Here is a 17,056-nt window from a genome sequence, read left to right as displayed (position 1 = left end):
ATGTATGCATACCCGGTTTTACGAAGAACCTCTGAGGGTCGACTCCTTATGGGGCCAACTGAGGAGGCCAATAGGAGGAAGATCGTGTTGGCAGGGAGGGCCAGGTGTAAGGAGGAGGTCCTGGCTGAGGCCACTGCCTTTTTGAGGCAGAATGGAGGGAATCCTGGAGACCAGTTCCTGGTTCTGGCTCACTGCAAGATCCAGTTTGGGAAACACCAGGGTCAGAGGTTCCTGTGGCTGCTGGAGAACTCACTGGGGTATGCCTGCTATCTGGTCAGCAGCATTTTGGGGGAGGAGGAGAGGGACAACCCGCTGTCGGACAACAAACACCTGTTCCTCAGATACACCTCGCAGATCAGGGAGGTAGGCGAGGCTGTAGAGGTGTATCAGAAAAAAACAGGCCATGCTGCAGGAGGCCCAGAGGACAGGAGACTCTGGATGTCTGATGGTGGAGTTTGGGGATTTTAAGGGTAGGTCAATGAAGGAGGTGTATGAGGACCCAAGCAAGGAGGCCCAGGCTCTCATCACCTACCTGAAGAAGGCAAAGGCCAGGCCTAACACCAATATGGCCCTTTTCAAAGCATACGTGCTGAAGAGGCAGGCTCTAGCCCACGTGCCCACCACCACTGTGCCCACTGCATCTGTCCTCACTGCTGCTGTGCCCACTGCCACTGTGTCTGTTCCTCCTCCACCTACTGCCACTAAGAAGAGGCCACTGCTGGCGACCAATGTGAAGGCCCTTCACACTGGCGCGGGGGAAGCATTTATTTGCTTCACAGCTGGCAAAAAAGATTTTGTCTCCAGCCAAACCCTGTAAGTGATTTGCAAGCTTTAAAATCATTACAGTATATATTATGCAGTATATATGTCTAACGAAAATACGTGTTCAACAGCTGCAGGACCACGTGTACATCCTGCGTCTGAGTCCGCAGCCCGGAGACAGCTCTTTACATGTGGTGAGTATCACTTAACGTATACAAGTGTGTTGGTGACATGTGCTTAGTGTTTTATGTTATTTTACAGACCCTGCTGCTACGGATTTTTTTGAGGAGGAAGATGAACTGGAGATGGCAACTGTAGCCTCGCAAGCTGAGGAACAACTTCCTCAAGGTATGTAAATCTTAAACAATATTTTACAAACAATTACAAATAAAACAAAACAGTATTTTTTAAATGACATATTATTTTATTTCACAACACAGAGGAATGGCACTTCTCAGGTGTCAATCTACATTCATTCTTTGAGTGAACATCCTCAAAGGAAAAAAGATAATTTAAAGGTGTATGTAAAAGGTTTTATTTCATTTTTTGAAAAGCCCTGCTCCGTGCTACTGCCCCTGCTCCTGCCCCTTATCCTGCTCCTCCAGCATTGTGGACCCCTGGCCAGGTGTCCCATTCGCCTGCAGAGCTTCCTGTCCACTGGAAAGAGCAACTCCCATCTTTCCAGCAAGGCCTTCAACCCCTGTCCCTCTGCACCAGGACCATCCTCACTACAGCCACCCACAGGACTGCAGCGCCCTGCCCAGCCTGCTCTGCAGTCTCCTCCTCTGCGCCCTGCCCAGCCTCCTCTGCAGTCACCTCCTCTGCGCCCTGCCCAGCCTCCTCTGCAGTCTCCTCCTCTGCGCTCTGCCCAGCCTCCTCTGCAGTCTCCTCCTCTGCGCCCTGCTCAGCCTCCTCTGCAGTCTCCTCCACAGCCTTCTGTCCAGCCAAGTGCTGCCTCTGCTCCTGCAACATCAACTGGGTCCAGTGTTGCAGACCAGGCTCCTGTAAGTAAGCTTCTCATTATTCGTGTGCAGGCGCTGCATTTCCAATGACCACAAAAAAAGAGGCCGCATTTCCTCTGTGCTGGAAACTTTGCACTGGCTACCTTTTAATTGTAGATTTAATAAAAAAATTGCGCTTTAAGCCATGCAAGCTGAACTGTTTGCGGCCCGGCAGCAGCAGGGAGGTTGTATGTTTCAGCTCGTTGGTCTAGGGGTATGATTCTCGCTTAGGGTGCGAGAGGTCCCGGGTTCAAATCCCGGACGAGCCCATTATTAGGCTTTGCTTTTAATCTCTTCAGCCTGATCAGGGCAACCAGGATATTTCTGAGAAATTGGGGATAAAATGTGCCAGAGAGAGGCCGGTTAGCTCAGTTGGTTAGAGCGTGGTGCTAATAACGCCGAGGTCGCGGGTTCGATCCCCGTACGGGCCACTCATTTTCTCTCTGGGACCTTCGCTCTGCTCTTCTCGAAAATGACTGGCGGTCTCCCAGACATCCCTGCTGGCTAAACCATACAAGTACCTGGCCGAAATGGCGGTACCTGACAGCCGTGCTTCTGTAAAATCTATCCAATACAATGTCGAGCTCCATCTTTTACAAAACTAATTACGTTACGAGCTCCATTTTTGGCCGTCCAATGAAATGTCAAGGTCCATTTTTCATAGACAAATCACCGCACATAGTCCATTTTTGTCCATCTTTGAGTTTGAGCAGATTCCATCCAATCTCCGCTCATATTCTCTTTTTTGGCCGTCCAATGAAATGGCAATGTCCATTTTTCATACACCAATCACCTTACGTTGAGCATAAACGCATCACCGCTGTAATTTATATTCCGCTCAGGTAACGTTATGTTATTTATAGTTATTGTATTTATTGTTAATAAACGTTTTCTGTATTTTAGGAATAGCAAGATTGCTCCGTAAAACGATCAGGTAAGTTAACGTTAGCTGTAATTGTAAGTAATAGGGTATAATTGTCGCAGCTCAATTTGTAATGTAAATAGTTTTATTCGATTTTGTCTGACTTTGTGTAACTTCAGTCAGCAAGCAAACCTTATTTTTTTTGTATAGGTAACGTTAGCTAACGTTACGTTAACTATAGCTAACGTTATCATCGAGCTTGGCAATTGTACACTTTTGTCAGTAACGAAACTTATTTTGTTTTCTGACAGGATTAACTAGTAAAATAGCATATCTGATAGTGTTTGTTACTTTATAGGAAATGGATAAATCAATGTACAATAAATCTCATTGTACTAGTCTACTGTAACACTGGCATAAAATGTAACAAAATAAATTTGGATAATGTCTCTACCTGTTGGGTGTTATTTTAACTTTTATGCACTTGTGGTAAAAAATGACCAGTCATAAGTGAATGGATGAGAATACAATAAGTATATAAAATAAAATTCAGGTACATGTTCATTTTAACACATGGGCACAGTTGAAATAACACAATGTTTAATCTGAGTATTTGTTATAGTCAAAATAATCCATAACAGTTACATTATACGTTTTACTACAAAACCATTTGTATGAGCCCAGGTCAATGAGGCATACAGGCTATAAATAGCAAATAGAAGTTCAAAATTTGTAATGTTTACAAAAACTCTATCACAAGATCTATCACAACATTAGGTGATCATATATACAGTATGCATTATTTTGGATTTATAAACTGCTATAATGTGGCGGTCATTTTGGACCAGGAAAAATGACCACGTAGTCAATTTTTGTCAATCTTTGAGCACAAACACCGCTTAATTATTTATATCCCGCTGTTATTTATATTCCGCTCAGGTATGTTATTTATAGTTATTGTATTTATTGTTAATGAAATGGCTTACGTTTTCTGTTTTTTAGGAATAGTAAGATTGCCTCCGTAAAACATCTCTGTAATCCCTCATTTTGGGCCCTTGCCATGATGACTTAATGTAATTACACTATAACATGAATAAAACTGCGTATCTGTCATTACAGAAAATGTCCAAACAACAATCCAAAAGCCACAAGGATATGGATGATACTGAGTGGGTCTCGCGCTTTAGGTCTTTTGCCTCCACTGGTGTCTGGCCATCAGATGCAGGTAACCGACCTGCTCCAAGGCAAAAGAAGTGGTACAGTCTGTATCAGAAGGTATGTAGAAAAAGTATCAAAAGGAATATATATATATATATATATATATTAATTTTGAGTAGTAGACATATTATATTTTCAGTATTTACAGTATGAGCATAAAACAAGAACTTGTACAAATAAATATAAGTGGCATCTTTTGTTTTGTTTACAGATAGAGAAGTGCCCTCTGCAGCTGAAAGGACAGCTAACGCTTTTCTCCCAGCCACAGATGTGTTTGTGTGGATTTCATCCTCATAAGGTAGGCTAATTTGGGCTCTTTCAGTTTAACTACAGTTGATGCAGTGTGCACACAATATAAAGATGTGGTATTTCTTAACATTAATGTATTCTTGGACAATTTCTGTTGTTTCTATCTGGGTTGGTTTGGCAACAGGTCTGTTCCACAGCAGAGGAAATTGTGTAGTAGGTAAAAGAAGGTCATAAGGTTGAAACTAACTACATCACTAATAACTGAATAAAAAACCCACATCTAAATTTGTCACGTCATTTGCATGAAAGGGGTTCTTATACATTATTGTTTATACTATTAACATGGAATAGAACAGTAGTATTGTGCTTTCTTTAAATCACTGGTGATTTTGTCCATCATCTTTCTAAGTCTTTCATACTGTATTTCATACTGTATATATGCACTGTTTTATACATTTTTGTTATGCAGCAGCAAGTGCCTACAGCCTCATCTAGACCCACAAGCAGTGCAGACCAATCAACTAGTGGGCAATGTAGCTCCTTAATGGTAGGTAGATTTTATAGCTTTATGTGAGAGAGAATTCATAACGGAAATATTTTATATTCTTGTCATATTTCAGCTCCCAACCACTGCTCCAGTAGAACGTCCCACAGCTGACACTACACCCGCAAGTTTGGTGAAAAGGCCCAAGCTCACCCTTTCCTCGGTACATATGATGGCATGTGTTTTAAAATGGTTCACAGTTGTCATATTAATACTTCTCTCTTTAAAGTTTAATAAGTCCAAATTTGGTGGAAAGCATGTGGAGAGTGCAAAGCCAAATTTACATGTTGGACGGAAAGCTCATGTAAGTAATGAATAATTATTATTTCTTTGCTACAAAAAAAAAATTCCAATGATACAATTTTTTTATACCTTGTATTTTTAGACTCATTCAACCACTGCTACAAATGCAGCTGCCCGTGTGTGTGAGGCTCCAGTGCTAGCAGGTGGTCCTCCATCTCTCCACCACAGCCTCGAAGTGCAGAATCATTTTTTCTTGCTCCTCCATTACCGCCTCCAAAACAACGGCATCGGCCAGTGGAGGGGCAGAGTTTAGGAGTGAATGTGGTAAAACATTGCACTTGTTACTATTTTTGGTTAGTATTTTTTGTGTCTTTATTTGATCTGTCCTTTTCTGTCTACAAAGCGCATTCCAGCCTGAGCACTCTGCTGCAGTTCCTCTCCTGTGCCCTAAAACCATGCCCCAGGAGGATCACCAATGGGTCTCCACAGGATTGTTCAGAGTTGGTGCTCGTGGGAATTTGGAGCTCCAGGACCATCTCCAGTTGTGGTATTTCCCTCCACAGCCATCCCTTATTTACCACCAGGCACCAACATCAGCCAGATTTTTTGCCCATCCCTTACTGCTGTGGATGCCGTATAGGCTGTGGAAAGTCAGGCTGCTGTGCGCGGACCAAGCCTGTAAAAGCACTCTGACTAGTGGAGGTCTTCACAGACGGGTGCGTCAGGTCCTTGACATTGACCGCTTTTACAACCTGGTCACAGAGACTCTGATTTGCTCCAAGTGCCGCCACAGCTACCTGTCTTGGAATAGGGAAATTCTTGAGCAGCTGGACATGGCCCATCGTTCTGAGTTTAGGGTCATTCTTACCCGCCGGAATGTTACATTATTGTGTGATTTTTGTCAGTTGCTTATCCATGTATATTTAATTTATTTCTTATTACAGATATGCCTGTGACATCAGGGTGATACGCCTCCTACGGGAACGTGGTCTGGGGAATGGCCCTGTCCGACTGATTGGCCAATTGAAAGAGAACCACAGTGAAGAGTGGCTGAAAAGGGTTGCGCGGTATACCAGCGAGTGTGCTTCTTTTACCAGCAAAAGTTGCCTGATGCCACCAACATTTGAAGAGCCTCCCCAACCTGTGGCAATTCCCAGCTATAAGTGGCTTTCAGTGGTGTACAGCCAAGACATCCTGTTCAGGCTGGAGGATATCAAGGCTAGTATCACCTCCACTTATGGATCCATCTTAAAACTGGATTCCACCAGAAAGGTACATCTTTAATTATTATTGTATTGAGGTTATGCAAATTCTATTTATATTTAAATCTAAATAGAAATGGAACCTCAAATGAATGAACAACTTAAACAATAACTTAAGATGGAATGTCAAATTGAGGGGACAATTCAAAGATTAAAACAAGAATAACATTGCAGAGATAACCACTAAATTTGTTTTATGACATTACACGCATAAGCTCTATATTAATGCAATAGAACCATTGAAGGTGTTGCTACTATTGGTTTAATATATATGTTTGTTTTAGATCACCAAAAAGCTCTCAGGACCGGCAAAAGGCACTGCACAGTGGCTGACATCCGTTGGTAACGAGATGGGTCAAGTGCTAATCAGTGTCTTGACTGCTGGTGAGGGACCAGGTTTGGATCTTACGGCAGCTGGCTTGGTAGACAGGTATGTTACCTGTAATACATTTTCACTTACATGTAATTTAACTTGTCCTTAATTTAGAATTTACTATTTACAATTTGCATTTGTAATTTACTGTTGTTTGATGATGAAATTCTTTAATTATTTTTGATAATTATTTCTCGCAGGTATAAAGCTGCAGGTGTAGACCCTCCTGTTGCTCTCTATGTGGACTGTGGCTGCTGCAAGGATGTGGGTGAGACCAAGCTGAAGGCCAGATTTGCTGGATGACCTAACTTGATTGTTCGCCTCGACATCTGGCACTATATGGGACGCCTGGCTGTGGGATGCACCACTGATGCACACCAGCTCTATCCCACTTTCATGGCTCGCATATCAGCATGTATTTTTGAGTGGGATGCTGCTGATGTCAACAAGTTGAGAGAGGCAAAAAGAGCACAGCTAAAAGAGCAAGGCCTGATGGCTCTGACGGAGAAGCAGCTAGAACGGCACATAAAAAAAGAAGAGTTAGAGCTGCACTGCAGGAGGAGGACTCGTGGAGAAGACCAAACCATCCGGCTGTTGGATCAGCTCATCAGTGAGCTCATCAGTGACAAGGGTAAGGATGCCCTTGGTGTTCCTCTTCTGGACCCCATCAGAATGCAGCACATCTGGCGTGTTCAGAAGAGACATGTTAAGTGCATTCAGGACCCACCTGGTGTGGCGCTGTACACACAGACTGGCACCATCACCAAGGGAGGAGTGCAACTGCAGACACTGCGCTGTGCCAGAGGTTCTACATCTTTGGAGTCATTCCACTGTCACTTAAACCGGTTCATTCCAGGTACGTGCAACTCAATAATGTTTATGTTTAACAGAAATACTTGACCTTATTCCTTTTTGCCGTTTTTTTGTATTTACTTTAGGAAACAGTGCAAACTCGCTCAACTTCCAGATCTACCTACTAGATGGGCTACATCGCTGGAACCACAACAGGGCAGCAGCTGCTCTGGAGGCAGAGACCTCGGGCCTGCGCACATACTCGGGCGAGCTGGTTCACAGCGTGAATAAAGATTATGAGAAGGTTTTTGGCAGGAAGCTGATTCCTTCTTTTACACCACCCGCGAAGTACACAGGTATTCATATTTAATATTGTATGTTTATGATCATAGTTCTTTCTCTGTTTCTATGTAGTTTTTTTTTTTTCAATATTGGTTTTGCATTTTCAGGTGAACTGATTGGAGTGCAGTACCTGTTGAGGCAGAACAATGAACCTCTACAGTGTATGGCGCCAGACTCCGAGAGGCGAATACATTGCTGGAGCAGTTGGAAGAGCCAGTAGAGACTGATGAGGGCTTTGAAGAACTTGAACATATTGAGGTCACTCTTGCCGATTTACTTTTGGACACATCTGATATGATCTCAGTGCTACCTGCTTCTTGTGCTCCTGAGCTTTCTGGTCAGTCCGCTCCTCCTGTCCAGTCCACTCACCTGCTGGGGGGCCCATCTGCACCCGCTCCTCCTGTCCAGTCCACTCACCTGCTGGGGGTCCAACATGCGTCTGCTCCTCCTGTCCAGTCCACTCACCTGCTGGGGGTCCAACATGCGTCTGCTCCTCCTGCCCAGTCCACTCACCTGCTGGGGGTCCAACATGCGTCTGCTCATCCTGTCCAGTCCACTCACCTGCTGGGGGTCCAACATGCGTCTGCTCCTCCTGCCCAGTCCACTCACCTGCTGGGGGTCCAACATGCGTCTGCTCCTCCTGTCCAGTCCACTCACCTGCTGGGGGTCCAACATGCGTCTGCTCCTCCTGTCCAGTCCACTCACCTGCTGGGGGTCCAACATGCATCTGCTCCTCCTGTCCAGTCCACTCACCTGCTGGGGGTCCAACATGCGTCTGCTCCTCCTGTCCAGTCCACTCACCTGCTTGGGGTCCAACATGCATCTGCTCCTCCTGTCCAGTCCACTCACCTGCTGGGGGTCCAACATGCGTCTGCTCCTCCTGTCCAGTCCACTCACCTGCTGGGGTTCCAACATGCGTCTGCTCCTCCTGTCCAGTCCACTCACCTGCTGGGGGTCCAACATGCGTCTGCTCCTCCTGTCCAGTCCACTCACCTGCTGAGGGTCCAACATGCGTCTGCTCCTCCTGTCCAGTCCACTCACCTGCTGGGGGTCCAACATGCATCTGCTCCTCCTGTCCAGTCCACTCACCTGCTGGGGGTCCAACATGCGTCTGCTCCTCCTGTCCAGTCCACTCACCTGCTGGGGGTCCAACATGCGTCTGCTCCTCCTGTCCAGTCCACTCACCTGCTGGGGGTCCCATCTGCACCCGCTCCTCCTGTCCAGTCCACTCACCTGCTGGGGGTCCCATCTGCACCCGCTCCTCCTGTCCAGTCCACTCACCTGCTGGGGGTCCCATCTGCACCCGCTCCTCCTGTCCAGTCCACTCACCTGCTGGGGGTCCCGTATTTATTAATGTTTGACCTTCTTGAAATACTTCAAATCTAATGTAATACTTCCTCCTAGGCCGTGGATGAACAGAGTTTGGCAGGAATGGATCGTGTTGATGAGCTTGCGGAATACTTGGTGGAGCTAAGAAATGAAAAAGGCCTCACTCTTACCAATCAGCAGGCCAGCACCATTGTGGGTCTTTGGCAGAACTTGGAGCAACACGATAAGGACCGGATTTCTTACGCTGCTCGACATCAGGAGAGATTTCTCACTGGTCGGTTTAGGTCTCCGAAAAAGAAGGCTGTATTTGCAGGAGTTGAAAGCACAAAAAGGTGTATACTTGGTTCTACTGGTTCAGCTGCTCAGTGGCCAAACTGCAGCCGTCTTGTAGAAACAATATTTATCAGATTGTGCAACATTCATAATAGCCCCAAGAAAATTGGACACCAAACCATTTCAAGATGGTCACTAATTCTAAATGATTATAAAAAGATTCGACAGCTCATTTTAATCAACGGCATTATTATGAAAGATACAACTCTGCAACTTGTTACTGTAAATCAGACCACGTTGATACAGTGGCATAACAAAAGATTCAAGGCACAAGAAGTTGCAATTCTGATGCAAGGGTTGGTACTGCCTGATGAACGCCCTGTTACCAGTGAACCACTACTCCCAGTAAACACTAGGCCCACTCAAGTCACACCACACATGCATTAACACACTTACAACATGCCACCTGACACGGATGGGTTGGCAAAAACCAAGCTAGTTGTCATAGATAGAGCTGAGCTGAGAACCATACAGCCAAAACAACATACAGCTCAGCCAGGAGTTTTTTACATGCCACTAATAGTGCCACCAACCAACACTGCAAGTAGCATTCTGCTTCTGCCGCCACCCCAGACCACTGCACCCAGTAGAGTTTGCACACCACATTCTGAGAGCACAACTGGCCCTTGTCAAATGCAAGACACTCCACAAAAAGAAAAGCGTAAATACACTAGAACAGTCACATCCAACAGATGCACTAAATGTGGAGAGCCACGCACCACAGACACTGGCCATAGCCAGTTCAAAGGCAGAATTTACTGCCCAAACAGGGAGACCCTAACCAAAGAGCAGTGGCTTAGAATGATAGTACATCATTGTATTTTATGTTGTGAAGATTTTGTTTTTATTATAGTAAAATATTTAGTTGTTTTGCAAAACTAATACCAAAATAATTGCACTATTTTTTATTTGATTTTTGTATTTTTTATAAAAAATTTTATTCAATTTGATTGTGATTCATTGTGCTGCCCACAACATATACACAAACTGTTGTATTTGTTCTAGGTTAATGGGTTGTATATAGTTCAGTTCTGTTTGTTTGTTTTCTTTTTACTTGTAAATAGTGATTTATTTTAAATACTATACCAAACGTGATTTGTTTGTACATATTTTGTTGAATGTTGTATATTTGTATGTATATTATAAAGTGTACATTATATGTTGTATATTTCGACGTGAAAAGAATAAAAAACATTTTTTAAATATTTTATTGATCTGTTTTATGTTTATTGTTTTGTTAATGGCTGATAGTGACAGTGATGTGATATAGCAGGCTTAGGTGGCTTAGGCTAAGGTTACAGTAATAGGTGGTAGTTTACTATTAATCATTATTAGATACTCCTGCAATATATCAGTACACTAAATGTTCTTCCATTCTACCATTTGATAATACTGGATCATCAATGCAGAGTGTTTATAAAGTTAGATAATTGGGAAGTCCCTAAAAATGTGCTTCAGTACCTCCTTTTGATCAAAAGAAGAAAAAATTTAAATGCAATGTGTTAATAATTAAATACATGGTTAATTGCCTGCAAGCTGAACTGCATCCCTTATATTGCACTAAATAAATCTTGAAATGAATAAAAAAGACATTAGACCCAGCAAGAAAACTCATGTTCTCATGTTCATGTTCAAAAATCTCTGTGATTTTTCTCCCCTCCTCGCACCCCTCCCCCTCAATTCTTCCCCATCTTATATAGACTATTGTTCCCCAGCTTGCGTTCAAGCTGGGGAACAATAGTCCAACAAAGGTGGGGAAGAAGGGAAGAAAAGGGGGAAGGAAGAAAAAGAGAGGGGGAAGAAGAGAAAGAAAAAACTAAGAAAAGAAAGGCTGAGATTTGATGTTCAAAGATATGCCTTCATTAGCATAGATCTTATGATACATTTTCCGGTTTCTTCGTGTGTGAAAATCACGCATTTATATCACACTGTTTTCTATTGCAGGTGTGCACCAAGACCGGGGTTCGAATCCAGCTAAAGACAACTTTTTGTAATATTTATTATTTGAATAAATAATCATTATTTTTGAATGCATACTGTTCCCGTTTTAATAAAATATACATATTTAATTTGTTTGTTGTGTTTTTTGATATTCTATCATGAAAAATAATGTTATTTGCATTATTATGCAATGAACAAAGATGCAAATCATTAATTAGTAACTTATATGCTGTAAAATGTTTCACAAGAATAGCAAAATCTACAAATTATATTTTTATATACAAATGTTATATTGTTGCAGTGTACTGATAAAATATTGTTATAATAAAGTAAAAGTAAATAAGCTAAATTTTTTAATGCATACTGTTCCAGTGTTTATAAAATATACATATGTAATTTGTTTGTTAATTTTTTGATATTATTTCATTAAAAAAAAAATTTATTTGCATTATTATGCAACGAACAAAGATGCAACCCATTAAATAGTAACTAATATGAAGAATGTCTGTCACAAGAATAACAAAATGGACAAATTATCTTTTTAAATACAAATGTTATATTGGTGCAGTGTACTGATGAAATATTGTGTTATATGAAAGTAAAAGTAAATAAGCAAATTCTTTTTGAATGCATACTGTTCCAGTGTTAATAAAATATACATATGTAATTTGTTTGTTGTGTTTCTTTGATATTCTTTCATAAAAATATATAATTGCCAATGGAACAGTGTTATTATTTAGTAGTTGTTGTATTATTATTGATCTGATTAAGACTTTTTTAGGTTACATTCAAACAAGACACTTGCAAATCTGTTATTTGTAATGAACAAAGATGCAACCCATTGAATAGTAACTAATATGCTGAAAATGTCAATCACAAGAATAACAAAATGTATAAATTATATTTTTTATATACAAATGTTATATTGTTGCAGTGTTCTGATGAACTAGTGTTATATGAAAGTCAAAGTCAAAAAGAAATCACTTGCCAATTTGTTTTTATTTTCCAATCATGCCAACAGAACAGTAATGAATATTAAAATGTTAAATACTGGTAACATGTTTTAAAAATAAATAAATAAAATGAGTTAAATAGGTTTTCAAAAACAAGAAGTAAAAAGTTAAAATGTTAAATAACGTTAAAAAAACAATTAATTAATATTCAGCACAAGTATTAACTATTTAAACAACTGTTTACACTATATACATGATGCTATATACAGGAAAATATATACATTATTTGGAAATGGTTCTCCGCATTTCCTCTAACCACACCTCTTTTGAAACAGTCTCAGTCTGTGGGCAGTACACCCTGCCCCTGTACTGGCTATGTCCTGTAGCACTTGTTTTAAATTGCCCACATTTTTTGCAAGTGTTGGCCTCTACGGTTCTCCTGTAGGGTCTCTTGGGCATGGCGTCTGGATTGGCAGCTGGTGAAGCGGGTAAGCGGGTGCCCTGTACAACTGTTGGCTGTAACAGTGGCTGTACCATTTGCATCCCCTGGGCCATTGGGATGCCCTGGATCATTTGCACTCCCTGGAACATTGGCACACCCTGGAACATTGGCACAGCCTGGAACATGGGCACACCCTGGAAACCTGGTGCTGATGGTATAAGTATATTTGGTACCATCTGCAGTGATGCTCCAGATGCAGATGGTGTCAGCAACGTCTGACTCTGCGCTGGTGCCTTGGGTCTGAGAGGGGGTCGCCCAACAGAAGTCTGCCTCTGCTTTGCCTGACCAGCTGTGCTCTCTGATAGCTTGTACTGGTGCTGCTCCCCTGGTTGTTCTGGCTCAGTCCGTAGACGTTTGGCTACCTAGAGAGGCTCATGAGCTTCAGGGAGGGGCTGAGGCAACTGAATGCCCTGAAGCAGCACAGACAGCTCCTGCTTTTTCTGTCTTTTGTTATACCACTGAATCAGGGTGTTCTGGTTAACCTCCACCAGCTGCATGGATGTTCCTCCCATCACCAAGCTGTTGCCCAGTACAAGCTGCCTTATCCTGCGATAGTCTTGCAGGATCAGAGACCATCTTGACAGGGCTCCCTTGCCTTTTCTTTTGGGGCTTGGGTGGACAGTGCAAAGTCTGATGAAGATGGTCTCCACCAGACGACAACAGTCAGGCCACTGAGCAGGTGCGGTGCTTGCACCCAGCACCCATCTGGTGGTGCTCTCTACACCAGGGTGAGTGGGCTTCTTCGGGACCTTGAAGCGTCCACTCAGCAGTCTCTTTCGGCATCGACTGTCATACACCACCCGTTCCTTGTCCCGGTCATCCAGGTTCTGCCAAAGAGCAATTATGGTGTTGGCTTCCTGGTTGGTCAGGCTGAGGGCTGTGTGGTCCCGGAGATCCACCAGATATTCTGCCAGCTGGTCCACATGTTGATAACCCGGGATATTTTGGTAGTCAACAGCCTATTAAAAAACACAAACATGCAATACAATTATTACATCACATCTGTCTAATGCATAATTCCATAACTGATTGTGTTATTTTCCTGTTTATCACCGTAAAGACAGACACAGACTCACACCAACAAAACACAATTGGCCAAATGGATAATTTTCTTCTCAAGAACACATTTTGTTACAGATTTTTATGATTGTTTACACACTAAAATAAAAATTTCCACACAATTTGCAAAATTCTACTCCAATGAGCAAAACCCCTCCACAGATGTGCACAACATTACACACAATGTCTGCTTTACCCTTTTAGCAAAACATTACACACAGTGATTTGTAAAACTCTACACACATTTTCACGCCTTAGACACAGATAAGGATTGTGAGGTTACTTCCTTGTCATTACAAAGCCCCGGATTGCCATTGACCACACTAATGAATGAATTGGATATGCACATCCATCAGGCGTGGAAACACACATGTGCTAATTTGAAAACGCATCACTCAGGAGTGCTATAAAAGGCAGCAGGTGAGTTCACCTGTCTTCAACAAAAACGGAAGGAGCTAGAAGAAGAAGAAGAAGAAGAGTGAGAATAAGAGGGGGGGCTCAAAGAGGAGATGAAGGAGGTAGAGGAAGAGGAGAAGGAGGTAGAGGAAGAGATGAAGGAGGTAGATGAAGAGGAGAAGGAGGTAGAGGAAGAGGAGAAGGAGGTAGAGGAAGAGGAGAAGGAGGTAGAGGAAGAGGTGAAGGAGGTAGATGAAGAGGAGAAGGAGGTAGAGGTTTTCAAAATTGCGTGTAAACAATTGAAAAAAACTGTAAATATATACTAACTCTTCATTTCAAAATAGAACACATCTTTCTCTGCACACACTAACTTTACCAAAACACTGGAAATCTGAGTCAGAATGAAATTATTCTGTCAAAGAATAACACTTGTTTTCACTTCACAAGGTACATGCAGTCAATCAAAGTACACCAGGTTTCAAATTACTGGCTATTGTATTACAAAAACTTCATAGACTTTTGTGTTTCAGTTTTACAGGTATTTGCATACAAAACATGCAATCCACCATTTTTATACTAAGTTTATTGGTTGGGAACTGTATGTCCACATGTACAGTATTCCAGTAAAAAGCAAATCAGTTTTTTTCCCCTTTACTGTTTACCAGCCTCTCTTAGTGAAAGACCGTGGTTGATTACATGGTCAATGATAGTGGCACGAATTTCATCACTGACTACTGTTCTTGCAGCCCTTGGAAGTCCTTAGGCCTGCTCTTATCCCTGGCCCTGCTCCTCTCACTGCACCTCTCATCTCTCACTGCACCTCTCACTGTACATCTCACTGCACATCTCACTGCACCTCTCACTGCACCTCTCACTGCACATCTCACTGCACATCTCACTACACCTCTCACTGCACCTCTCACTGCATATCTCACTGCACATCTCACTGCACATCTCACTGCATCTCTCACTGCATCTGTCACTGCACATCTCACTGCACATCTCACTGCATCTCTCACTGCACATCTCACTGCACATCTCACTGCACATCTCACTGCACATCTCACTGCACATCTCACTGCATCTCTCACTGCATCTGTCACTGCACATCTCACTGCACATCTCACTGCATCTCTCACTGCACCTCTCACTGGGCCTGCTCCTCTCCCTGGGCCCCTTGCTCTTACTCTTCCTCGTCCAGACATTACAGTGTTTGTCTTTTTCTGTTTCCAAAAACATCACTCCTCAAAGTCCTCCTTTTACTGTATAAGTGTCAATGTAACAGAAAAAAATAACCCCTGCCACTGAGTCTAAGCCAGACTGGAATCAGCTATGGTTGGACCAATTTACCCAACATAAATCAGGTGTGTGTCAATTATTCAATTGTTTATATATTGTTTTTGAACTGATATCATTGAAGAAGCCGAGGTTTTTATACTGTATCTAAGGTTTGGAATATTGTTTTTGCTATTGTGGGGTGGTGTGTGTTAACATTTGTAAATACTACAAAAACAATCCATACTTTTGTTGGGAGGTATAGCTTGTCTGTTAAGAAAATGTAAGCATTGTGGAAATGTGTTCACTGACTGCATATTGTGAGAAAACTGTATAGTATTGCTCTTAATTCATTATGATAAGATTTCCTGCATACAAAATATATTTCTAAAAAGTGCACAGATGTGGAATGTGTCTTAGAATGCAATGTGGATTATGCCAGTACTTACAGAGACAGTGGTGCTTGGTGTAGGGGCACTGGACACTGCTGCGCTGGGTTGGTCAACAGCCTGAGATGTTTCCTGGAATACAAAATATGTTTCTAAAAAGTGCACAGATGTGGAATGTATCTTAGAATGCAAGTTTCTAAAAAGTGCACAGATGTGGAATTTGTCTTAGAATGCAATGTGGATTATGCCAGTACTTACAGAGACAGTGGTGCTTGGTGTAGGGGCACTGGACACTGCTGCGCTGGGTTGGTCAACAGCCTGAGATGGTCTCCTAGCCACACTCAGATTTGGCTTTGCAGCAGCAATGTGGGACCCACCAAATCTTGGCTTGGTAAACTAAAAAAGGGCAAAACAATTTCAATGAAAAGACAAATTGTATTGTAACAGCACATTGGCCAAAAATATAATAAAATGTAAAATGAGAAAATATCTATTGATCCTATCATTCATTATATAACTAAAGGACCTGCTTTCTTTCTTTAACTTATTTTTTTGTCTGTGTATTACCACACTCTACTACTTATACAGATTGAAATAAGCACAGTTAGAATAGAAAAATGTGTGGGAAGGTATTGCTAGAATGTGAGTATATAGTCATTTAACAAGTACCTTTTAAAAATGACTTAAAATCAAAAATAGTTTGCACATAGTTTGTAAGAGAAAGCGTTTATTAACAGTAATGAAGGTTACCCTTGAAATGGCAACAAAGCAGATTCATGATGACTTAATTAATAATACGTGTATAATTAATTGTGCATAAGTGGAATGTTACCTGAGAAATACAGAATGAAAGACGTAGCTTCAGTAGCCAGTTGGAAAAATCAAGAGAGATGCCATGAAGGATGTGAGTGTCCTTTAACCCATAATGGCAAAGCCCAATTAGAGAGGAAGAGGAGAATGCAAGAGCAGAGCCCAGAGAAGAAAGAGAGATCACATAGGTTACATTGTTCTTTCACCATTTTACTTGATCTAAACCAACCTGAGACAGTGAAACTGACCAATAAGCAGACTTCAGCCGCCCCTGTACAAGGTGTCACAGCTGGCAGGTAGGTGTAAAAACATACCAGCCATTTCCACTGAACTTAAACCTTTATACTAAACGTATATTAAAACTGCAATTATAAAAAAAAAAAAATGTTATTACCTTTGACAAACTTGGTATAATTTTAGA

At 42.0% G+C, this 17,056-nt stretch overlaps 2 non-coding genes across 2 annotated transcripts; both read left to right on the top strand.

The window, feature by feature from the left end:
- Positions 1-1,960: 1,960 nt before the first annotated feature.
- trnap-agg (transfer RNA proline (anticodon AGG)) lies at positions 1,961-2,032 on the top strand. Its single transcript has one exon. It is a non-coding gene; the product is annotated as a tRNA-Pro (tRNA).
- Positions 2,033-2,120: 88 nt separating this feature from the next.
- Positions 2,121-2,194, top strand: trnai-aau (transfer RNA isoleucine (anticodon AAU)). The gene has a single exon. It is a non-coding gene; the product is annotated as a tRNA-Ile (tRNA).
- Positions 2,195-17,056: the final 14,862 nt, after the last annotated feature.

The sequence above is a fragment of the Siphateles boraxobius genome, unplaced genomic scaffold, assembly GCF_051911475.1.
Source record: "Siphateles boraxobius isolate OS27281-9 unplaced genomic scaffold, OSU_SipBor_1 61, whole genome shotgun sequence".
NCBI lineage: Eukaryota > Metazoa > Chordata > Actinopteri > Cypriniformes > Leuciscidae > Siphateles > Siphateles boraxobius.
This window is presented reverse-complemented; position numbering and strand designations above follow the sequence as displayed.